Source organism: Delphinus delphis, chromosome 16 (assembly GCF_949987515.2).
Source record: "Delphinus delphis chromosome 16, mDelDel1.2, whole genome shotgun sequence".
In the NCBI taxonomy this organism is placed as follows: domain Eukaryota; kingdom Metazoa; phylum Chordata; class Mammalia; order Artiodactyla; family Delphinidae; genus Delphinus; species Delphinus delphis.
Window position 1 is genome coordinate 37893468 of NC_082698.1, and position 25796 is coordinate 37919263.

A 25796-nucleotide genomic window follows, 5' to 3' on the forward strand; every position below is an offset into this window, starting at 1 on the left:
CATATATCTGATACAAGGTTAATATCCAAAATATATAAAGAATTCATACAACTCAATAGCAAAACAAACAAAAAAAAATCCAATTAAAAAATGGGCAGAAGATCTGAATAAATGTTTTTCCAAAGAAGACATACAGATGGCCAATAGGCACATGAAAAGACGCTAAGCATCATTAATCATCAGGGAAATGCAAATCAAAGCCACAATTGGATATCACCTCAAATCTGTTGGCTATTTGAATGGCTATTATAAAAAAGAAGAAATAACAAGTGTTTGTGAGGGTGTGGAGAAAAGGGAACACTTGAGCACTGTTGGTGGGAATGTTAATTGGTAAAGCCACTTTGTAAAACAATGTGGAGGTCCGCCCCAAAATTAAAAATAGAACAACATGATTCAGCAATTCCACTTCTGAGTATTTATCTGAAGAAAGCAAAAATAGTCATTTGAAAGGATATGTGCACTCCTATGTTCGTTGCAGCATTACTTCCAATAGCCAACATATGAAACAACCTAAATGTTCATTGATGGATGAATGGATAAAGATGTAATACATGTACACACACACACACACACACACACACACACACACACACAATGGAATACTATTCAGCCATAAAAAATGAAATTTTGCCATTGGCAGCAACAGGAATGGACCCTGAGGGCATTATGCTAAGTGAAATATTAATAAGTCAGACAGAGAAAGACAAATACTGTATGATCTCACTTATATGTGAATCTAAAAAACAAAACAAACAATAATAATTATTTAAAAAAACAAGTTCATAGATACAGAGAACAGATCAACAGATTGGTGGTTGCTGGAGGGAAGGGGAGAGTTTGGGGTGGGTAAAATGGATGAAGAGGTTAAAAGTTTCAGCTATAAAATAAATAAATCCTGGGGATGTAATGTACAGCATGGTGACTGTAGTTAATAATACTTATTGCATATTTGAAAGTTGCTAAAAGAATACATCTTAAAAGTCATCATCAGGAGAAAAAAAGAAAAAAAATTTTGTAACTATTTATGGTGACAGCTGTTAACTAGACTTATTGTGGTGATTATTTCTCAGTGTATATCGAATCATTATGTTGTACACCTGAAAGTAATATAATGTTATATGTCAATTACCCCTCAATTTTTAAAAAAGAAAGAAAAAATAGTTCCTGCCCAGACTAAGGAGACATATCAACTAAATGCCAATGTGGGATCCTGGACTGGATCCTGGAACAGAAAAAGAACATCACTGGAAAAACTGGTAAAGTTCATATAAGGTCTGTACCTTATGTTAATTTCCTGATTTTGATAATTATTCTATGGCTATGTAATCTATTTATATTAGGGCAGCTGAGCGAAGAATATATATGAACTCTGTCTGTACCATTATGCAACTTTTCTGTAAGTTTAAATTGCTTCAAAATAAATTTTTAAAAACTAAATTAAAAAAATAAATTTTAGGAGTTAGAGTTCCCTCATCACCTTTCCAACCTCCACCCAATGCTGCGTCCCAAAATCAATGCCACATGTTTTAGATTTTTGTTATGCCAGGGTCCAACTTTCAAACATCAATTTCTATTATCTGTTGTGCATAACACACTACCCCTAATTTCATTTTTAAATAAATGAGCATTTCAAATAAATGTAGCAGCTCAAAATAGTAACAACCAATTTTTTTGCTCACCATTCTGCAATATGGACAGGATGATGGTGACAGCTTGTCTCTCTTTCGTGTAATGTTGTTTGGCGTGGCTTGATTTGGGCTGGAGGATCCAAGATGGATTCAATTACATGTCTAATGCCTTAGCTGGAGTGGCTGGGATAGCTAGGAGCTGGCTGGACCTAACTCCCTCCTTACTCTCTTGTCCTCTAAAAAAGAGGCACACTGCCTCCACGAGGCCATTCTCTTCAACAAGGTAGTCAGACTTCTTCACGTGGTCATTATTTTCCAAGAGAGCAGAAACTAAAGTTGCCAGGTCTAGGCCCAGAACTGTAGTAGCATCATTTTTGCCTCATTCCATTGACCAAAGCAAGTACCAGACCCATCAAGATTCAAGACTGGGGAAAAAGACTTTGCCTCTTGGTGGTAAGCTCGTAGAGAGATGGAGGAATTGTTGATGGTCATCTACCACTGTGACCCTAGCTCTCTTCCTTATTTAAAAAAAAAAAAAAATTTATTTATTTATTTAATTTTGGCTGCTTTGGGTCTTTGTTGCTGGCCGTGGGCTTTCTCTAGTTGCAGCAAGTGGGGGCTACTCTTTGTTGTGGTGCGTGGGCTTCTCATTGCAGTGGCTTCTCTTGTTGCGGAGCACGGGCTCTAGGCACATAGGCTTCAGTAGTTGTGGCACGCAGGCTCAGTAGTTGTGGCTCGTGGGCTCTAGAGCACAGGCTCAGTAGTTGTGGCGCATGGGCTTAGTTGCTCTGCGGCATGTGGGACCTTCTCGGACCAGGGCTCGAACCCATGTCCCCTGCATTGGCAGGAGGATTCTTAACTGCTGAGCCAACTCTTCAAATCAGACAGTTTTCCATGGTCAATTCTGCCTAGACTCTATCATTTAAGAAACACCACTATCAGCTGACAATTTGATTAGCAGCTGAATGTTTTCAGTTTGTTACCTATTTTGTTCCTTAATCATGTAATCTTTTCATTTCCTCACTCATCTATTTCACATGCATAATTCTACTCTAGGATTAATATATTTCACAAAAGTGTTCATTAAAATTCAGTAAAATAAAAGTGATAATACATGTATACATATATATGTTTACATAATTACATGGAAAATGTATGGAAGAATAAACCAGAGAGAAGATAACACTGGTTATCTCTGAGGTTAGGATGGGGAGGGAGGGCCTCAGAGGGAGAGGAATTTCTCTTTTCATTTATTGCTTTTTATATGATTTGAAGGTTCTTTACAATGATCATTTATTATTATGAAAAAAATTATTTCATCAAATAGAATTAGGACTAAAAATAAACAAATACCTATTATCAAAAGAATATCAAATCAACCAAGGAAAGAGCTCAACTGTAATTTCATTTTTAAATAAATGAGCTCACTAAGGAATTTCCAGCATTTAAGCCTAAAGGTCTGTTTGATGTCTGCTGCACAACAGAAATACATGAGAATAACTGCTATAAGTGCTGTCTAGTAGAGATACTGTATAGTAGACAGGTTATATCTTACCCTGAGTACCCTCTCTCCCTAGATCAACCATCTCTACTAGATCTACTCTTCACTCTTTGTACTATCTAATGACTTTTGCTGCTCAAAGAAAATACACTCCAGAAATAATCATCTGGTACCACAGCAATACCACCATTCAAAGCAGTGGCAGATTACTTTATGATCCAAGAAATCTCAAAGGTCCCTTAGTTCACCAATCCCATTTTACAAAGGAAGAAACTGAAGCCCAAGGAGTTTATATGCCCAGATTACATAGCTACTCAATGAGGGATCCTGGATTGGAGTTTGGGAAATTTCTTGAATAAATTCCCATCAGTGAATAAAGAGGGGAAGAAAACCTCGCTTTTAGAGACTTAAGTTAATTAGAAATTTCACTGGAGAAGGCTGTTAATGGTATTTTCAAGCTTGTACAGGGGAGAATGAAGGCAACAAGAAGACTACATAACCAGAAACAGTAAATAGGGTTTGGAATAGGGAAAGATGGTGACTGATGCTTACTCTCTGTCCTAAAGTGTCCTGAAATTGAACCAGGAGAATTAGGGCCTTAACGATCAAACATGAATTGCTGCATGTTACAATTCTGCTTCTCCTCCTCAGTTCCTAAGATCACTGGGAGAATATCTTCCAAACAACGATGGAAAGGAGGCAACTGTTATACGTGGATTGAGAAAAAGAAAAGGGACTACGCTCTTTTGAAAGGAAGGAAATGCCAAAAGCTTCCGGGAATAGAGGGAAACACTGCCACCTGCTGAAGAGTTGGAGTCAATGAAAATGGTGCCAGGCATGGTTAGAGGGAGCATCTCCTGCAGGGCTCAAAATACCGTATGCTAACACATATATATGAATCTAAAAAAAAAAAAAAAAGGTTCTGAAGAACCTAGGGGCAGGACAGGAATAAAGATGCAGACGTAGAGAATGGACTTGAGGACACAGGGAGGGGGAAGGGTAAGCTGGGACGAAGTGAGAGAGTGGCATGGACTTATATATACTACCAAATGTCAAACAGATACCTAGTAGGAAGCAGCCGCATAGCACAGGGAGATCAGCTCAGTGCTTTGTGTCCACCTAAGACGGGTGGGATAGTGAGGGTGGGAGGGAGATGCAAGAGGGAGGAGATATGGGGATATATGTATATGTATGGCTGATTCACTTTGTTATACAGCAGAAACTAACACACCATTGTAAAGTAATTATACTCCAATAAAGATGTTAAAAATTTTTTAAATTTTTATAAAATCAGTTAACGAATCTATTTGCAGTCTGAGCAGGTCAGTGCAGAGAGAAAGTTTAGTTCTGGATTTTATCAGGCCAATCTGTAGTAGAGAAAGGTCAGCTTATCTCTACTGTGAGGATGGTAGAGGCCTGCATCCCTGCTTCCCTTTCTTCCATGAATATTTATGCCTATTAGCTCTGAATTTTTTCCCAAAACCTAAATCTCAAAATAATTAAATATACTTGGTTGAGACAAGATAAAAGTGATCTGAGAGGAAAAAGCAATACAAAGAAGTTTATTCATATAACATATGCACAGGGTTAAAAATTCCCAGTGGCTCACTACTACCATTCCCCAGACTGTCTGGGTTTTTTTCCTTTTTACTCTTCCTCTAATATTCACATACAAATATACACACAAAGGGCAATTGCAAGAGAGGGCTGGGAGAAAGTTGCTGATCCTTTATATAAAGACTTAGCCTTTCCCCTCTGCTATGGTCTGAGTGTGTCCTCTCCAAATTTTTACATTGAAACCCAACCCCAAGGTGAAGGTATTAAGAGGTAGGGCCTTTGTGAGGTGATTAGACCATAAAAGCAGAGCCCTCACGAATGGGATTAGTGCCCTTATAAAAACGGTCTGACAGAGCTCCCTTCTCCTTCTGCCATGCCAGGTGAGGTTACATCTAGAAGACAACATTTATGAATCGGGAAGCAGGCCCTTGCTAGACACAGACCTGGTCATGTAGGCGCACTGATCCTGGACATTCAGCCTCCAAAACTGAGAAATACATTTCTGTTCTTTATAAGCCACCCAGCCTATGGCATTTTGCTGTAGCAGCCTGAACAGACTGAGACACCCTCTTTCCAGCATCCTTCCGCTCTCTTTTCTCCTGCCCTCTTTCTTACCATTCTCTTTCTTCCTATCCCATTTTCCTCCTCCTAACCTCTATATTCCTAGATTCTCTTTATTAACGTACAAGAAACTGATATGGCTAGGAGACCAGGTGGGAAGGTGACATTTACAGGACTGCCAAGTTACACAGCTCCAAGGGCCCCAATCCACATTGTATGTGATGCTGTTACTTCTTGCTTTTCCAACCACATGAATGTAGTATCTTAAGTTTATATTTAATTGTTTAAAACCTAACCTTAGCGGCCCAATGGTAGGCCACTGGTTAATTCTGTGGTTCCATTTAATGATAAAATAAAGCAGTTCTGGACCTTACCCAGTTATCAGTTTCTTATTAACAATTTCTTAGGATTAATAAAACAAGTTCTAAAGGTACTCTCATTGTGATTTAGATTTTTCTATCTTGCAGAACTTCAGAAAGAAACCATAGAAAAATCTAATGTTGTCAGACCTAACTTAGATGGAAATTTTTACCTATTCTAAATACAATAGATGAACAATTCTCTATTGTGAATTTTTCCTAATTAATTGTACTTGAATGTACTGCATTTCTTAAAGGATGTACAGGTTTTATATTTCAGGAAACTCGAGGAAAAGGAGGTCTGTAAGCAAAGGTCATGGTACTTTAAAATTAATTTGGGAATATTTCAGGTCCTTAACATAAATTTCAGGAAGCTGGGAAACTGAAAGCTAATGGATAGAAACAGTCTATTTTCTGAGAAAAACAAAACAAAACTCTCATTTACCTAGCTGTGAGCCCTAAGTTTTATCTGAAATTTTCCTGGACATAATACCTTTGTCTTGGATGCCTCCTAAGGTGCAGCCACAGACCATTGGCTGCTAAAGTTCATGAGACCACCTTTCTCCTAAATTACCTGTTGAAGCAAGTACAAAGGAATGTTAATTGAGATGTGTCTTATTAATGTGTTCTTGTGGACTTACTAAGTATAAAATATTATATTTTATTATTTTATAATGATTTTTAAAATAACTTGTAGCTGTAAAATAGGACTGTCTGCATTTCATATTCTGTTTATTTTATACTGTTGAGGCACTTGTCCTATTAACTGGTCAACTTTTTCTTATGAATTGAATTTGGCACATTAAGTGTTCTCAGTCTTTAAGTAGAATTAAACTGGTCCCTGACTGAGAATGGCCATTATTCTATTTTTGAAATGTACTGTCCTTTTCAACTACATCCAGAAACTTGTAAACCAGAAAAATTTTGCCCTAAGAGTAAGCTACTTTTGGTAGTATACTTACCTTGGTACTTTACTTGGCCTGAGTTTGCTGTTGGAAGCTAGGTCAAGCGATCCCAACTTCTTGTTCTCCCAAATTGCACAGAATGTTGATAATAACCTTTTCTACTAGACATCTGTTTATTTTGCAGTTAACAGAGGGTAAAGGAGGCCTTAAAGACATTTCTGCTTCAGGGCACAGAATGCAAACCAACTATAGTGCTGTCTTTCTACCATCTTTGTTCACGTAGACTAAGGATGCCCTTTAAAGAAAGAAAATCATGGATAAAAATACTTCCAGAGGGGATCTTCCCTGGCGATCCAGTGGTTAAGACTTCACCTTCCAACGCAGGGGGTGTGGCTTCGATCCCTGGTCAGGGAGCTAAGATCCCACATGCCTCACAGCCAAAAAACCAAAAACATAAAACAGAAGCAATGTTGTAACAAATCCAATAAAGACTTTGAAAATGGTCCACATCAAAAAAATCTTAAAAAATAAATACTTCCAGAGGTTGTCACAAGCAAATTATAGAAAGAAATTAAGTGTCTCATAGAGCCCTGGTGGGTTACTACACATTGGTCACCAGTTATTATTTTTTTTTATTTTTATTTTTTTTTCGGTACGCGGGCCTCTCACTGTTGTGGCCTCTCCCGCTGCGGAGCACAGACTCCGGACGCGCAGGCTCAGTGGCCATGGCTCACGGTCCCAGCCGCTCCGCGGCATGTGGGATCTTCCCGGATCGGGTCACGAATCCTGTCCCCTGCAGCGGCAGGCGGACTCCCAACCACTACGCCATCAGGGAAGCCCGGTCACCAGTTATTTAGATAAAGTGACCATGGGATTTCCCCCAAATTAGAATATTCCTATGACTCACATACAGGGAACTTTGGAGGGACTTCTCCCAAGTCCTTGAGAGGCATAGCAATGTCCTCAGTGATGAGGGTTCAGTGAAACAGTCATATAGCTTAGGAGGCTCCAACAGTAGTAATTTCAATTCTGGGTATAATCCCCAGAGTAGTGGTCTTCAAACTAGGGAACTGAGACACTCAAGATAGTTTTAAGACGATCAGTTCCAGATCTTTAACTTCAATATATACTTCCTCCCAAATCTGATCTTCCTGAGAACCAGTGTAGTTAAGTGGCCCTTGTGGTTCCTAGCCCCACCTCCCTTTTCACACTGGCCCTTTCTCCCACTTTTTTAAAAGAGAAAGGCATACCTCTACCTAAATGCTAAAATGGTGTACTGCTCCAAAGTGTAAAAACCTGCAAGGACCTGAAGAGACATTCTGAAATAACGATATTGGTGTTGAGAGGCTAAATGATTTTACTAACAAACCCTTTTGAAAGTTAGATTGTTTAACAATACATGTTTTCTAGTAAATTGAAGGAAGACCTATTTATACTGTCCACTGAAAAATTATTAAAGATAAGATCACTAAGTGATGTGTGGCATACAACTTGGAAAGCTTTCTGATAAATGTGACATCACTAAAACAATTCCTTCCAATCACATATCTATGTAAACAATATTCCTCATTGTTCATAATATAAAGGCAAACACTAGAAATAAACCAATGTGTGAACCTGTCTCTTTCTGGAAATAAGTAAAATTCACTTATGATATATACTTTTTTAAAGCCCTATTGATTTCTTTTTTATGTTTAATAGTTACAACATTTTAAAGCATTGATAAATTATGAACTAAAAATAATTAATGATAATTAAGAATAATTTAACACTTAGAAGTATTATGGCCAAAGGAATTTAACATAATTTAATTTAAATTTATGTATAAAATTTGTTACAGAGAAGTATGATAGAGTGATCATTAAAGATATTCACACATAATGTATATTACGTTCAGATAAAAATCTGTGGCAGGAGTGGAAAGAAAATTCAAGTGCAAAGAGAAAATGAAGTGATGTAAAATTTCCCACTATAAGAGAAGCACCTGTTCATGTTGCTAATGTTTTGATGGATAATGATGAATATATCAAATCACTATGGCATTTATATTCCATTAGATACATTTATTAATTCTACTTTTAAACGTTAATGTTTACATTACAAGGAAATTATTTCCTTTGTAACTACTTAAACTCATAATGAAAAGTTTCATTCCAATTCTAAAATGTGTAAGGAAGAAAAGTTTGTCCAAATTGTTTGTGGGATAAGCTAGCAAAATAGTTTAAAAATTCCTTACTCTAGAAAAACTTTCATACGTGTGCATAAGAAAACATGTAGGGATTTTCATGGCAATATTATTTGAAATAGCAAAAAGTTAGGAAGAACCTAAAAAAATATCCATCAATATGGATAAATAAAATGTGATGTTTTCAGATGATAGAATTATTATACACTAGGTTAAAAGGAAGAAATTAGATAAATTTATCAACATGGAAATATCTCAAGATTTACCTGATCCTCAGAATTACAGTAGGCTCATCTTTCTCTCATTTCCTGTCCTCACAACAGTGAAGCCATTCCAGGAAGCAGGAAGTCCACAGGATATGTGGTATCACCCAAACCTTGGTCCTGAAGCAGAGAACTTTGAATGGGTGTGTAACATGATCATATCATAGTTATTATCATGAAGGCTCCACAGTTTTCTGAGGCATTTTAATGACTACCCCTTGTGGGAGTGGAGGGGAGATTAAGACGGCCAAAGAACCAATTAGAAGGAAAAGAATTTCTTCATCATCTTTTTGAAATTTCTACTTGCCTGGAAAGAGGAAGTAAGTTATTTATTTATTCATTTATTTATTTATTTAGGATGGATAGAGGGAATATTAGTGATCTAGCAAATATCCAAAGGTGAGATAAGTAGAAAGCACCTCTTAGCAAGAAATTAATTCTATGGTGATAAAATCATAGTTCAGGAGTTCATTTCTGTAGGAAAGCAAAATCCATAAGGCGCAGGAATGACAATTAAGTTTCTTGTCTATATGTATAAACTTCATCCTTCTCCTTCTGTTTAGAGAAATCTACTAAAATATTTGAATATTTCAAAAATTAAATCCTATTTTCTCACTAACCCCAAGGTAAAATTAGTGATAACATGAAATGAGGACATAATAAGAGTAATAATGATAATTACTATCAATATTTTATTATAACTAACATTTGTTGATAACATTTAGAAATGTATAGGGTCATTAAAGGGCACATGTAAAGTCTTAAGAAGCCCCCTGGCATGTTTACATTTTCTCTCCTAGGTCTCTGCAAATACGTTTTTATAAGGACAGCCTGGGGTAAGCACTTTGATACAAATAATAATGAATATTTATTGACTACATATTACTACTAAATGGTCTACAGGCAGATCTACAGAAATACATCTCATGTTTTTCTTATAATTTGACTCTATATAATTTGATACTGCTTCTGTATCACAAGTATTGAAATCATTCCTCTCCTGAAATAACTGAGGCTTTATTATCATTTCTGCAATTCTCCACCCCCAGGAATTTTCTCCCTAAGGTTTCCAGTATTCTGTAAGTACTATCTCAGCAGACCCATTCCATCAGTTCACCAGACATGCCTATACAGAACCAAACCTCCAGAGTGAAGCAGCCTTCATACAAGTACCTCTACCAAAGGAGAGACAAAGGGAGAAAAGAAATGTTATCAGATTGATTGTAATCATTAATCCTTATACTGTATATATGAAAGGAAGATGCAGGATTGTAGTTTTGGACATAAAATTAAACTGGATGGCTATCCACTGGTGAATATATCCAACATTTTGCTGCATTTAATACTTTCTTGTTACTCCATTCTCTCTGGAGCACAAACTGAAGCATTTCTTGAGTCAGACACCCTTGGTGTTAGTTTACAGGAAACACTTAATCTGAGTCACTTTTTGCTTCTTTATACACCATTCCCCACTGCCTTACCCTGAAAGGTGAGGTACTTTACTATGTATACTGAAATCATAAATTCCTTGAGAGGCTATTTAGCATAGAGGCTAGAAGCACCATTTCTGGAGCCAGACTGTCTGCTTTCAAATATTGCTCTGCCACTTAACAGTTGTGAGATCTTTGGCGAGTTACATAATCTCTTGTATCCCTTGTCTGTAAAATGGGGATAATAATAGTACCTACCTCACAGGGTTGTTACGAGGACTGGGTGAGGATATATATATTATATTACCTAGAACAAGTCTGGCACATAGTAAACACTATATAAGTGCTCGTTGTTAGCTGGTTTTATTGAGTGCAGATACTATATCTTACTCAGTTGTATTCTCCTTATTGCCACCTCTGACACCTTGCATATTATTTGAGATACGGTAAACTTTCAGTAAAATGCCGAATGAATGGCTAATAGCTAACAACAAGTGCAAGATGGGAGATGATAAGAAAACAAGGATTCCCCTGGTCCTTCAAGATGTCCCCAATAAACAGTCATTTTATGTCTTTTATTGTTATAATCTTACGTCATATCAATGTTTCAGTTAAGAGTTTAAATAAGCCACATTTGCCTCTGAGTCAAAGTATGGTAATGAAATAGTCCAATCACAGTGACCTGCCACATTTTTTAAGTCACATGTCCAATATTATGACATAAGCAAGAATGCATTCAATCTCCTTTTCCACCCATTCAAAATTCCCTGTGAGGGCCAGGTTCAGGAGATGTCACCTCCTCCATAGACTAGATAGCTTCCTGAATAATGTCTCCTACAAACTAGAAGGATGATAGTTCCAGCTGAACTATACAAAGAGCAAACTAGCAACGGGCTTCCCAAGAACCAGCCTCATTCACAGTTGTCAGAAGGTACAGTACCTCTAGACTCTCTAGTTTAAACCCTGCCAACTCCTAACTACATCTCAGTCTTTGCTTCAGTGTAGCTAGTCCCACTTCCCATTAAGTTTCTTGGAGGTTAAAAAATAATTCTTTGTACAAAGGTGTAAACCTCTGTACTTCTCACAATGCCTAGCACAGTTTTTTTACATATCAGATAGACAGTAAGTATTTATAAACTCAATGACTAAAAGACTGCATACTGTTTCAAATATATACTTAAACATACAAATATATCTTATCAACTGAATATAACATAATCCTCAGATAATAATATCCATATATTTTGTTACCATGTCATGTTATATAAACTTTTCTTTCTATACTTTGGTGTAGGATATTATCTGCAAAGACTTTAATCTCTATTTCCATTTTTTGTTTCCTAGAGGGAACATCAACAGAGCAAATGTCAGACTTAGTTAATAATCTGTGCCCTGAAGGGGAAAAAAAGGTCTATGAGGCCTTTTTGATCATAAAGCAAACATAGTAATGTACCTTTTCCTCAGCTGCAGCATAAATAACCAAAATTTCCGGGAATGTGGACTCCTACTTTTATGCAGGAGGCTAACTTTTCTCTTTCAAACAAGTTCTGATGAAATTATCATTTTCTAACATTTCTCTCTGAATGTCTCTAAGATGGAAGTGGCCAAATCACAACTGAGTTTGATTTCACAAATTATCCTTACCAACTCTGGAACAATGTAGTGCTTTATTAAAACTCCAGTGTGAGAAGGGAAAACTACAGTGTTCTTATTCTAGAATAAGTAATAACCTTTTTATTTTCAAGTGACCCAAGCAGAGTTAAGCTATGTCTTCTGGCCAACAGTGGCAGAGCTAAAGCACAGCCCTGGGGAGGACAACATGGAAGGGCAGAAGAGGAATGGGAATGGAACAAGAGTACAAGGAAAAGATGGGGGGATGAAGGTGGATAATGGAAAGGTGCTCCCTTCAAGGATCAGCTTCTTCTTTAAACCCTGCTCTACTGATTAACCAAGTTCACAGATGGAAAAAAAATTGTGAAGAAAGGAAAAAGACAAGGGAACAGATAAGATGGAAAAGATCAGTGGGGGACAAAAAGAAAAGAAAGAAGTCCATCTGGTGGAGAGCAATAGAGCATAACATGAAATTGCCTTAGGTACCAAAGCTCACTGATCTATTCTAGAGTCTTCAGCCCACTTGAGACAGTAACCTAGTTCTAGCCTAGTTCCACTCCAATTATGAGGCCTTGTCCTTCTTTTATGATGGGTAAGAATTATTAGTGTTTTGTTATTTTCTTATATGAATTTATTTAAAACTATTATCTGCAAAAGATAAGCAAACTCCTTTACCTTCCTTCTACTCAATTATATATATTTATTCAGCACTACTCTCATTTCTCATTCTTTCCCACACTGTAAGTGAAAGAAATGAACTTTTGGCTTCTAACCATATGTCTTTGAAGTAAGCTTCTCAAAGACATAAAAATTGGCCCAAACAGGACCTAGGTCACTTAGCCTTGAGATTATTTATAGTGAAACATTAGGCAAATTTAGTCAAGGAGACCAGGGACCAAATAATCAAGCAGTATACTAATCCAAAACATAGGCATATCAAAATTATCAAAATACATATTTCAGGTGTGTTATAACTAAACAATAAAAACTTAGTTGGCTCTCTAGAGCTACTAGTCTAGTTTTGGGAGAAGCCCTCCAGTTCTGGCTTAAAGAGCAGGAAAAGCATTTCCTAATGCTCAGAAAGACTAGGAGAAATCTGCCATTTTTTGTTCTTGTCTCTGTTCTCTAGTGCCCCAGGCCCCAGGAAATCCTGCCAGCCCAGCAGTGGCAATGACTACAATGGGCACCAAAATCTCTGAGAGAGGGGAACCTTCCTCTAAGGAGAAGCTGTGGTCTCAGGAGAATGGGCAGAATGCCGGTTGCTTTTTTTTCTGTCCATCTACTGACTGGCCCTGGACATGGCACAGTCCCAGCGAGTAGTATGCAGCAGCGCAGGATCACTGAAGCACTAGCTTTCTGGCTGTAAGGCTAAAAGAGGAAGTCTAGGAAGCCAGAAAGTACCAGAGATCATGGAGACGGAGGAGCTCAGGAAAGTAACAAAGTTGATTATAAACACCTAGGCTCACCTTCAAGCTGCACAAGGGTGGATCTGATCCTAAACAGCATACCAAAGACTTTGAAGGATATACCACTGCACATGTCCCAGACTGATCACTGAGCGCGGCACACATAGTAGATAGATCTGAACAGTACCGCAAATATTCTGAAAACAAAATTGACGTTGAAACTAGAACCTACAGGAGTTTGGTTGAAATTTGTGGCCTAAATACAACCAGCTCTATTGCCTGCTAAAACAAAGAATATCAATATTCTCCATAGGATTTAAACAAAAGCCAGAGTCTTATATTATTTTTTTAATAGAATTTCTAGAAGTTGAATTTTTGTTTAAAGCTCATTTGGCCAAAAAGTTTGCTTTTATGTTGCCCATATTTTATTTTATTTATTTTTTAACATCTTCATTGGAGTATAATTGCTTTACAATGGTGTGTTAGTTTCTGCTGTATAACAAAGTGAGTCAGCTATACGTATACATATATCCCCATATCCCCTCCCTCTTGTGTCTCCCTCCCTCCCTCCCTATCCCACCCCTCTAGGTGGTCACAAAGCACAGAGCTGATCTCCCTTTGCTATGCGGCTGCTTCCTACTAGCTATCTATTTTACATTTGGCAGTGTATATATGTCCATGCCACTCTGTCACTTCGTTCCAGCTTACCCTTCCCCCTCCCTGTGTCCTCAAATCCATTCTCTATATCTGCATCTTTATTCCTGTCCTGCCCCTACGTTCTTCAGAACCTTCTTCATTTTTTTTAGATTCCATACATACATATGTGTTAGCATACGGTATTTGTTTTTCTCTTTCTGACTTACTTCACTCTGTATGACAGACTCTAGGTCCATCCGCCTCACTACAAATAACTCAATTTCATTTCTTTTTATGGCTGAGTAATATTCCATTGTATATATGTGCCACATCTTCTTTATCCATTCATCTGTCGATGGACACTTAAGTTGCTTCTATGCCCTGGCTATTGTAAATAATTCTGCAATGAACAGTGTGGCACATGCAGAGTCTTATAACATTTTAAATGTCTGGGATATAATTAAAAATTATTCAGCATACAAAATAACAAGGAAAATCTAAACTCACATGGGAAAAGACAATTCAGGGGCCAACACTGCGATGACATAGATGCTGAAATTAGCTAACAAAAGCTTTAAAGCAGTTATTATAAAAGCATACCAGGAAGCAAGAGAAAGGAATGCAAAGAAATAGAAGATATGAAGAACTAAACTGAAATTGTAGGACTGAAAAATACAATAACTAAAATAAAGAACTCATTGGATAGACTCAATCATAGAATGGAGATGACAGGGGAAACAGTCAGTGAATTTGAAGATAACAGAAATTATTCAATCTGAACAATAGAAAAAAATAGGGGGTGGGAAAAAAATGAACAGCACCTCAGAGACTAGTGGGATGAAACCAAAAGATCTAATATTTGTCATTGGAGGTCCAGAAGAAGAGGAGAAAAAATACAATGCAGTAAAAAATATTTGAAAAAAATGACTGAAAAGTTCCCAAATTTGGCGAAAAACATAAACTTACCGGTTCAAGAAAGCTCAGTGAACCCTAGACAGGATAAACCCAAAGAAATCCATGCCCAAGTACATCAAAATCAAACTGCTGAAAATTGAAGGCAAAAAAAAAAAAAATCTTGAAAGTAGCTACAAAAAAATGACGAATTACTTACAGGGGAACAACAATTCAAATGATTGCAAATTTCTTATCAGAAACCATGGAGGGTAGAATTAAGTGGAACAACTTGAGGTGCTAGGGGAATAAAAACAACAACCTCCTCAACCCAGAATTCTAAATCCAGCAAAAATTCCTTCATGAATGAAGTTCAAATAAACACATTCTCAGAGAAGGAAAACAAAGAGAATTCATTGCCAGCAGACTTGCTCTAAAGAATTACTAAAGGAATATCTTTAGACAGAAGGGAAAGTATAGCAGAAGGAAACTTGGAACATCAGGAATAGAAATGGTAAATCTCTAGGTAAATATAATAGACTATTCTTGATTTCCAGTGTATATTTTCAATGTTTGCAAATGCAATACACAACTACAACATAAAGACGAGAGTGTAAAGGGATATAAACGATTCAAAGATTTCTACATCCACTTGAAGTGGTAAAATATATTGATTCTAAGCAAACTGTGGATAATTATTTATATTTTAATCCCAAGAACAATCATTAACATTTCTTTTACAAAGACATATAGTCGGGCGTCCCTGGTGGCACAGTGGTTGAGAGTCCACCTGCTGATGCAGGGGACGCGGGTTCGTGCCCCGGTCCAGGAGGATCCCGCATGCCGCGGAGCGGCTGGGCCCGTGAGCCATGGCCGCTGAGCCTGCGCGTCCAGAGCCTGTGCTCTGCAACGGGAGAGGCCATAGCAGTGAGAGGCCCGCGTACAGAAAAAAAAAAAGAAAAAAAGACATATAGTCAAAAACACAATAGATAAAATTGAATACAGTTGACCCTTGAACAACAGGAGTTTGAACTGCATGGGTTCACTTATACGCAGATTTTTTACAATAGTGAATGCTATAATATTACATAATCTGCAGATGCGGAACTGCAGATATGGAGGAACTGTGTATACAGAGGGTCGGCTATAAGTTACATGAAGATTTTCAACTGCATGAAGGGGCAGCATCCCTAACCTTCACGTTGTTTAAGGGTCAACTGTACTAAAAAATGTTCAACTACCTCAAAATAAGGCTGGAAAGGGAAAACAGAGAAATGAAAGAAAAAAAAGGAAACCAAGAGAAAAATAAAATGGCTGATCTATATCCAAATATATCAATAATTACATTAAATGGAAATGGTCTAAATATACCAGTTAAACATACAGATTGGTAGAATGGATACAAAGAACATGACCCAGCTATGTATTGTCAACAAAAAACAATTAAAATATATTGATATGGGTATGTTAAAAATAAAGGGGTGAAAGAATATATGACATGTGAACACTAATCAAAACCAAGTGGGAGAAGCTATATTAATATCAGACAAAGTAGATTTCAGAGCAGAGAAAATTACCAGAGCTTAATAAGGACATCACAAAATGCATGAATTATATAGCACAGGGAACTCTATTCAATACTCTGTAATGGCCTATATGGGAAAAGAATCTAAAAATAGAGTGGATATATGTATATGTATAACAGATTCACTATGCTGTACAGCAGAAGCTAACACAACATTGTAAATCAACTATACTCCAAGAAAAATTATTTAAAAAAAAAACACATGAATTAAAAACTGATAGAACTGAAAGGAGAAACAGACAAATCCACAATTGTATTTGGAAACTTCAACACTCCTCTCTCAGCAATGGATAGAACTTGTAAACAAAATCAGCAAGGATATAGAAGAAATGAAAAATACCACCAACCCAAGTGAGCCCAACAGATATTTATTGATTAGTCCACTCAACACTAGGCAAAATACATATTATTTTAAATGAACATGGAACATTCACCAAGACAGACAATATCTGGATCATAATACCAGCCTAAAAAAATGTGAAAGAATTGAAATCATACACAGTATGCTCTCTAATCATAATAGGGTTATATTAGATTTCAGTAATGGAAAATAAAGAAAATCTCCAAACATTTGTAAACAACACACTTCTAAATAATCTGTGGGTCAAAGAGGAAATCAAAAGGGAAATGTAAAAATATTTTTAATTAAATAGAAATGAAAGTACAACATAGCAAAAATTGTGGGAGTCAGCTAAACCAAAGAGGGAAATTTACAGCATTAATTGCTTATATAAAAAAAGAAAAAAGGTCTCAAATCACTGATCTTTTTTAAAAAAGCAAATAAAGCAGAAGGAAGGAAATAAAGCTAAGAGCAGAAATGAATGAAAATGAAAACAAAATAGAGAAAAATCCATAAAATAAAAAACTGATTCTTTGAGATCAATGAAATCCATAAAACTCAATGAAATTCATAAACAAAAGACACAAACTATCAATATCAGGAATGAAAAAGGATATCACCACAGACCCTAGAGACATTACAAGGATAAGGGAATACATGCATAAATATGACAACCAAGGTGAAATAGACTAATTCCTTGACAACAAACTACGAAAACTCATCAAAGAGAAAATAGATAACCTGAAGAATCGTGTAACTACAGAGAAATTGAATTCATAGTTAAAAGGCTTTCAAAAAAATTTTCCTGGCCTAAAGGTAGAATTCTATTAAACATTTAAAGATGAAATGATACTACACAAACTCTTCCAGAAAATAGAAGAGGAGGAAACACTTCCCAACTCATTTTTATAAAACCAGCATTACTCTGATACCAAATACTGTACAAAAGACAGTACAGGGGAAAAAACTATAGATTAATATCTCTCATAAACATTGATATGAAAGTCAAACACACTGAGCACACTGAGTCCAGAAGTATTTTTTTAAATTATATACTACAAACAAGTAGCACTTATCCTGAAAAGGCAAGGCTGCTTCAATATTTGAAAACTCAGTCAGTGTAATCCACTATATTAGTAGACTAAAGAAGAAAAACTATGTACATAATCATATCAACTGATACAGAAATAGCATTGGAAAAAATTCAACATCCATTCAAGATTTTTAAAATTCTCAGCTTACTGAGATAGAGGGGAACTTCTTCACCTTATGTACAAAAAGCCAACATCTAATGTCACACTTAGTGGTAAAATACTGAATGCTTTCCCCCTAAGATCAGGAACAAGGCAAGGATGTCCTCTCTCACTGCTGTTATTTGACATTATACTAGAATTCTTAACCAGTATAATAAGGCAAGAATAAGAGATAAAGGCATACAGATTGAAAAGGAAGAAATTAAAATGTTCTTATTTGCAGATGACATGATTGAAACCAAAAGAAGTGACCAAAAATCAACAAAACCCAAAAAACTCCTAGAACTGAGTTAAGTACAGTCACAGGATATAAGTTAAAAACACAACAATAATTATATACCTGTATACCAGCAGTGAACAATTGAAACTGATATTTTAAAAACAATACCATTTACAATAGCTCCAAAAATATTGAAATATCTAAGAATAAATTTAACAAAACATTGACAGAACGGTATCTATATGCTGAAAACTAGAAAACATAAATGAAAGAAATCAAAGACCTAAATAAATGGAAAGACACAGCATGTTTAGGGACAGGAAGACTCAACTCCCCAATTTGATGTACAGATTTAACTCAATTTCATGAACTATCCCAGCAGAATTTTTTGAGATATAGGCAAGCTGATTCTAAAATTCATATAGAAATTCAAAGGCACTATAAAAACCAAAATAAGTTTGAAGAAAAAGAATAAAGTTGGAGAAATCATATTACCAGATTTTTAAGTTGTACTATAAAGCTAGATTAACTAAGACAGTGTGATACTGGTGAAGGGACAGTCACTTAGATCAGTGGAATAAACAGCCCAGAAACAGATCCATGCTCATATCCATGCAGATATAGCCAACTGATTTTTGACAAAGGCCCAAAAGATTGTCTTTTCAATAAATGATATTGGACCAATTGGACATTCATATACTTAAAACTGAACCTCAACCTTAATCTCACATTTTGTACAAAAATTAACTCAAAATGTGTCATAGATCTAAATGTAAAATATAAAACTTTTAGAAGAAACCTTTAGAGAAAATCTTCATAACCTGGGGTTAAGCAAAGAGTTCTTATACATGATACCAAAAACATGATCCATAAAAGAAAAAATGATAAGCTGGACTTAACATTTAAAACTTTATAAAAGACACTGTAAAAGAATAAAAAGATAAGTTACACACCAGAAGAAAATATTTGCAAATCACATACTGACAAAGGCCTTATATCTAGAATATATATATTTGAAGAGCCTGTGTTGATACTCATGCCCTGTTCCCAAATTTGTTAAAATTTAGAAAAATTGTTACATGGATTGTTAGGGCTCCTTAAAAGCAAGAAAAACATGACAAATTAACACTGCTGGATTTACAACCTACTTTATAAAAGCATTATTAGAGGATATCTTTTGAGTGCTATGGATCTTTTGAGGCTCTCGAACTTCAAATATATATTTGAAGAATTCTCAAAACTCAACAGTAAGAAAACAAACAACCCAATTTAAAAATGAGCAAAAGACTCGAACAAACATTTCACTGAAGTGGATAAATAGATGGCAAATAAGCTGTTAAAAAAGATATTAATATTGTTGATCATTAGGGAAATGTCAATTAAAATAATGAGATACCTATTACAATACCTAAAATAAAAAATACTGATAATAACAAGTTCTGGTGAGGATACAAAACAAATCAAATGCTCATACATTCTCATGGAAATGCAAAATGGTATAGCCATTGGGGAAAACCGTTTGGCAGTCTCTCAAAAAGTTGAAAATACTCTTATCATATGACCTAGCAATCCTACTCCTGGGTATTTACTTTAAGGAAATGAAAACTTCTGTTCACACAAAAACCTACACACAAATGTTTAGAGCAGCTCTAGTCACAATTACCAAAAACTGGAAACAACTGAAACGTCCTTCAACAAATGAATGGACAAACTGTGGTACATCTCTACAATGGAATACTACTCAGCAATGAAAATGAATGAACTACTGGCATATGCAAATCTCAGATGAATCTCAAAGGCATGTTAAGTAAGAGAAGCCAGTCTCAGAAAGTTGTATACCGTAGGATTTAATTTATATATGACATTCTCATAAAGATAAAACTACAGTGATGGAGATTAGATCCATGGTTGCCAAGGGTTGAGGAGGTAAGTACAAAGGGGTAATACAAGGGAGTTTCTTAGGATAATGGAACTGTTATATATCTTGACTGTGGTTATATGAATCTATCGTATTAAATTCATAGAACTGTACCCACATGCAGGTACGCACACACAATCAACTTTACTATATGTTAATTTAAAAATAAAACTATAATATGACGTACTGCTGTCTTAACATTTGAAAACAATTTTTATCAGAAAAAGTACATATGAGAAAAAAAAATCAGAGGCATTCATCAATTCCTTCTCAATTATATAGTTGAAATATAAAATGAACCATCAGAAGCCTAGTCCTGCTTAGAAGGAAGCTAGATATTGCTTCTAGTCAACATTTTACATTCTCATAAATCAAATCCATAGCACTCAAAAGATATTCTCTAATAATGCTTTTATAAAGTAGGTTGTAAATCCAGCAGTGTTAATTTGTCATGTTTTTCTTGCTTTTAAGGAGCCCTAACAATCCATGTAACAATTTTTCTAAATTTTAACAAATTTGGGAACAGGGCATGAGTATGAACACAGGCTCTCAAACTAAACATGCTGGTTCAAATTCTAACTCTGCTACTTACTAGCTATTTGCCCTGGATAAATTACTTAATCTCTCTGTGCCTCAGTTTCCTTATCTGAAGATAATAATACTAACCACATAGGGTTATTATGACTGAGAATTAAATGAGTTAATATATGACAAGCACTTAGGACAGTGCTTGGCACATATTAAATACCGTATCGGTGTTTGTTAAATAAAGTGCACTACGTTCTTGTCCATTTATAACTATATGATCTTACAGGTATGCCACATTATATATGATTTAATACTCAAATTATATTTGTATGACTCAAATGGAATTTTACCAGTTTATTAATTAATATGAAAAAGATTTAATTGTAAGGTTCTGCACTTAAGTCTCTCCCTCAAAACTGTGACAGGTACAGTATGCAGGACTCAAGCTTTGACTACAGCTCTAGTACAAAAGACAAACAGGCTTTAATTAATAGCAAATTCAATAGGTATTAAAAGGTTGGGTTTCAGGAAAAGGAAGCTAGTTTGATCCTAAACTGTGTTGATAAATCTCTAGTATCCACACTGGTCACACCACTCTTAAAGCATATATACTGTTCTAGATTACATGCTTAATTGATTTACACACTTAATCTGTGCAGCCCCAACGGCAAGAATCAGAACCATAGAAAAAGTTCTAGGGGAAAAGATTTAGGCTCAGTAAAAGGAAGAACTAACACTGAAGAGTTCTCCAAACATGAGATGGGCTACCTGAACAGTTGGTGAATTCCATGTCACTGGGAATGTTCAAGTAAGCTTAATGACCAGTTGGTGGGACATTGATGATCACAACAGCCACAATCATTTACTAAATGCTTATTATGTCTGTCCCAGGTCCTTTACATACATTATCTTCAATCCTTTCACCAACTCCATAATGTAGTCACTATCCCCATTTTATAGGTGAGAAAACCAAGGCTCAGAGAGGTTAAATAAATTACCCCAAACACACAGCTACTAAGTTGCAAAGCTGTGATTTGATCCAGGTCCTCTAATTCCATAGCACACATTCTACAGTTCCACACTGCCTTTGGTTGAACATTCACTGACTTTAATATTCCTTTCAATCCTGAGAGAGCATGATTCCTTGAAATTATATCTTTCTAGATATATATATCTAGACCTTCCCTATTTCTATAACACTGGAGGTCTTTATCAAGGTAAAAGATGCATCTTACCTGTGTTAATGTTGGTTTGTTACTTCTATGAGAGAGATGTGTTCCAAATTAACATACCTCCCAGTATGTCAAAAGACAATGAAATTAACAATCAATTGGACTATGCAAAACAGGTGTGGAGCGTCTTACTCCTGAATTTACTTCCTAGAGGATGAGATTTTATTTAAAAAAGAGGAAAATGTTTTTTCTCTTAATAAAAGTACAAATGAACACACAAGCAGAGATAAATCTATGTCCTTACCTCTCCACCCTTCCTCTTTGGCTAGCTCTCAATTAAAACATGATTCATGAGAATCTATGTGAGTGTTTTCACTATTTGTTATAGTAATCTCTCACTAACTGGCGGTAGTGATGGTTACATTCCAGAAAAGTGCCATGTTAGATAAAACCCTCATTGGCAAGTTCGATAGGGAATTCTCAAGAGAATAAAACAATAAAGTTAGTTATAAAGCAGAAAAGAATCTTTTCCCTAGGTTGTTCACGAGTTCATATTCTGAAAGTCACGCTCTTCTGCGGAAGATGGAATTTATATTAACCACACTTCTTTTTTTAAAGTTCTTGATATAGCCCTTACTGATATTTAATGCTTTGGTGTCAAGGAACTAAACTCAACCATACATACATACATGGAGATCACAGATTGTAAAATTTAAGCATACAAATACAAAACCACATTGTGACAAAACTATGACAGGCAAAATGGTAGCTGACAAGGTAGTATAGTACACAAGTCTTGTTAGAAATTGTTATAATTTCTTAATATGTTAAAGTATACTCTGAAACCTAGAGTTCAAATTTAGCATTCATTTGTTGGATTCTAAAGGGGAGAAAATTTAAACAAAAGTTCTCCCACATACAGGTCAGAATGAACGAATCTCAGAATCACGGAATTATGAAGTTGGTAGAACTATTTCAATTTCAGAGGCAGAAACCCAGAAAGGCTACCTAACATGAGACAGGTCACAGAGCTGTCATCGAGGACTGTCATAATTTAGCATTTTTCAAGTACTGTATTCAATAATCTACATCTTGCAAGCTTCAAACTATTTTGACAGAGGCTGTTTGTTTGTTGTTCACCTGTCTGACACTCTGTACTTGGAAATGCTTTACTGTGTTGGGCACAGAAACGGAATTTGGGGATGATCATTAAAATGGAATGTCACAGACCCCCACCTTCCTATGGAATGAGGAGGAAATGCTGTCCCTCTGCAGAGATTTTTTAGTTGTCTTCTGTTTGGGGGCTGTGAATGTGTATTCATGTGCTAGAAATCCTTATGATTCTCTCAGCTGAAGACATATAATTATTTACTCTCCCCCCCCCAAAAAAAACAATCACTTATTTCATGGTTTTTTTTTGTGTGTTTTTTTTGCGGTATGCGGGCCTCTCACTGCTGTGGCCTCTCCCGTTGCGGAGCACAGGCTCTGGACGCGCAAGCTCAGCGGCCATGGCTCACGGGCCCAGCTGCTCCACGGCACGTGGGATCCTCCCAGACCGGGGCACGAACCCGTGTCCTCTGCATCGGCAGGCAGAGTCTCAACCATGCGCCACCGGGGAAGCCCTTCATGGGTTTTTACCATTCATTTAAACTGTTTCTCTGTTTACTTCCAAGAGTCCCAAGGAAGTGGTCAGGGGAGGCTCCTTGAATACTAGTCTGTGAGGACAACATGATAATAAACTATGGCAAGCCAGTTTATCTAGCATAAGTAGTATTGAATGACGGATGGACTGGAGTGTGGAAGGTGGAACACTGCCCAGTCAGAGGTTCAAGAATATCTAGACAGAATTCTAACGCTGCTTTCAGTTGGTTAAAGAATCATTATAGCATCTCTTCAGCTTTTTGCAAAACACCAAAGGGGAAGAAAACACTGTTAGGGAGTCGACCTCTTTGTCTCCTTTCCTTTACTGTCCCTTTTTCTGATCTCTCGTTTACCTGGGAATTCAGAAAATATAAAGAAATGGGTGTGGGGCATGTCTCTGGCTCTAAGCCTCATATGGGCATTCAGAGCTCTCAGAATGGTTCTGGCATTTAAACTTAATAAGCAGCAGGCTAGAAAGGAGAAAGGTTTGTGGAACTCTACCAGGTATACTATTCTGAAGTTGAATGGGACTTTGAGCACTGCTAACTTAGTATACTTGATTTGTTTCCTGCACTTCTCTAACTCAAGTTACATGCAGACTTTGCTTTTTTTTTTCCTTACCCCTTTGTTTTGTTTTTCTGTTTCCAGAAACACTGGCAATAAACAGGTGGGGAGGGCAAATTTAACAGTAGCTTGCTAGTACGCTACTGTTGGGTCTCTCTAAGATAAAACAAGGTCTAGTAGACATTTCATCCCTAAACATCTAAAATTAGCAAGTTTTGCCCTTGCCTTTGCCTTTGGAAGCCATGCACTCAGTCTCTATACAGGATATTCCATTTCTTTTGCTCAGTAGAACTCCCTCAATTTTAGGAGCATTTCCACGAGTTGCACATAGTAAATATTTTTTTAAAAACATGTTATGTTCAAAGGAATTAAATATTGTATGAAGAATAGCAGCTCTGATGTTATGATAGTCCTCAAGGGTTACAAAAAGGTTGTATTTTGCAAAGAAATGATAAGACATGCAAAGGATTGACCTCTAAAATCTCAAATCTGGTTCAGCATCTCACTTTCATCCGTTGAACTAATTTCTTTCTTCTGTGCAAAAGTCACTCGGCAATCTAAGTAAGGAAGTTTTCCCAAAACAAATAATGAATGGAGATGAAAGGTAGGTTAAACCTCTACCTTAAAAAAAATCAATAGCTCTATGAAGACTTGCATTTTCACAAGACATTTGAGTCTTCAGAACTCCATGAGAGCAAGAACTGTAAGCTCAATAAATGGCTGTTATTAGACAGAATGGGAACGACAGCCAATATTAATGATGGTCTTCAGTGAACTGAGAAATATCCAGATAGTCATTTTCATGGATTGACCAATATTTTAAACTTATTTGTCTGGGGGGGGGTCACGAGGATGGAATCTTACAGGTTTTATATAACTATCATTAATGGTTTATAGAATACTAATCAGTAAGACTTACTCAGAGGAGTGTATTAAAACCGAGAATGAGAGAACTAAGAGTTCAAAAAGACAGAGGTATAGCCTCTTCACAAGTCAGAGAAGATAAACATTCCCAGACAAGATGCCACAGTTGACAACTTGAGAGATGAAGTCCTCATGCAAACACTAAGGAGATATGAAGGAATCTTTGTCCATACAGGGCTTCTGGAAATGACAGAATATCACTTCATAGTATAATGAAAATAACATCTGAGGTATTACAATGGCATGTTTATTGAGCACTTGCTAAGTGCCAGGCATAGAGCTCAGCACTTGCCATGCACTGTCTCATTTAATTCTCAGTGCAACTCCATGGTGTGAGTACCACTTTTGTCCCTGTATTAAAGGTGAGGAACTTGAGGCTTATAGAGCTTAATAACTTGCCCAAAGTCACAGAGCTAGTAAATAACAGATCTTACATCTAAAGCCAAGTCTGTTGGGTTGCAATGTCCATGTTCTTAAACCTTATGGATACCTAATGGGACTGGTCTCTGGTGGACACATCAGGAACAGACCTCTCATGACAGGACAATAATATAATATGGTCAGTAAAATGGTTTGATTGCACTTGTCCTTATCTTTGGACCATTTGCCTTTCTTTCCTCTTTTTCCCTCCCTGGTCACCGTAAATCTATTAGAATGGTGCCTGAAAAGCTTCATTCAATATGTCAGATTGGTGGGGGGGAATCAGTTAATTAAAACA

At 36.4% G+C, this 25796-nt stretch overlaps 1 long non-coding RNA gene across 5 annotated transcripts in view; it reads right to left on the minus strand.

The window, feature by feature from the left end:
- LOC132439831 (uncharacterized) overlaps window positions 1-25796 on the minus strand; it is a 33898-nt gene that overhangs the window by 3583 nt on the left and 4519 nt on the right. The window contains exons 4-5 of one of the 5 annotated variants that reach the window (XR_009522441.1): window positions 8963-9079; window positions 6305-6806 (exon numbers count right to left, since the gene is read on the minus strand). The exons of 2 other annotated variants lie outside the window; for them this stretch is intronic. This is a non-coding gene — a long non-coding RNA (uncharacterized lncRNA). Of the gene's footprint in view, window positions 1-6304; window positions 6807-8962; window positions 9080-23532; window positions 24712-25512; window positions 25609-25796 lie in introns of those variants that run through there. 2 more of the 5 variants (XR_009522440.1, XR_009522437.1) reach the window with 2 other exon arrangements.